The following is a 640-nucleotide window of genomic DNA, read 5'->3' as shown; positions in this document are numbered from 1 at the left end:
AATTTATGTCATATTATGGAATTTGAGAAGTTATTGAAATTTTTATATGATTTTAAAAATATTTTAGATTGTTAGCTATTGTGATTTGTAGTACTTTTTTTAACATAATTTTGAAAATAATATTTATTAATCTATTTGTTCTAATTTATGTGGCAGATGCAGAATTTCAAATATTAACCATTTTTTATATGTCTCTTTAATATATTAAGTTGATAATTATTGTATTTTATAGTACAGTTTGAACTTAATTTTTTAATAATATATGTTATTTGCCATGTCCCAATTTATGTGGCATTAATTGATAGATTTGTTGGAGTCGAGAGATTTATTTTGTTAATTATTGTAATTTATAATTTGTTTTTCGTCAATTTCGTCGACTATTTTTTTTATTCATTATTGTAATTTATTGTTTCTTTTTCGTCAATTTCAAACAATATATGTTTATCATATAATCCATTTTATGTGGTACCAATAGAATTTAGAGAGTCAATTAAATTTTGTATATAAGTTTTAAATAATTAAGCTGTTAATTATTGTAATGTATAGTATTACTTATAGTATTTTTAAATATATTTAAATATTATATGTTAGGTTTTTTTATCCTAATTTATCTGGCATCGATAGAATTTAAAGTGTCAAA

The sequence above is a fragment of the Solanum stenotomum genome, chromosome 11, assembly GCF_019186545.1.
Source record: "Solanum stenotomum isolate F172 chromosome 11, ASM1918654v1, whole genome shotgun sequence".
In the NCBI taxonomy this organism is placed as follows: Eukaryota; Viridiplantae; Streptophyta; class Magnoliopsida; order Solanales; family Solanaceae; genus Solanum; species Solanum stenotomum.
The sequence above is the reverse complement of the archived record's forward strand: the minus strand, read 5'-3'. Positions refer to the sequence as shown.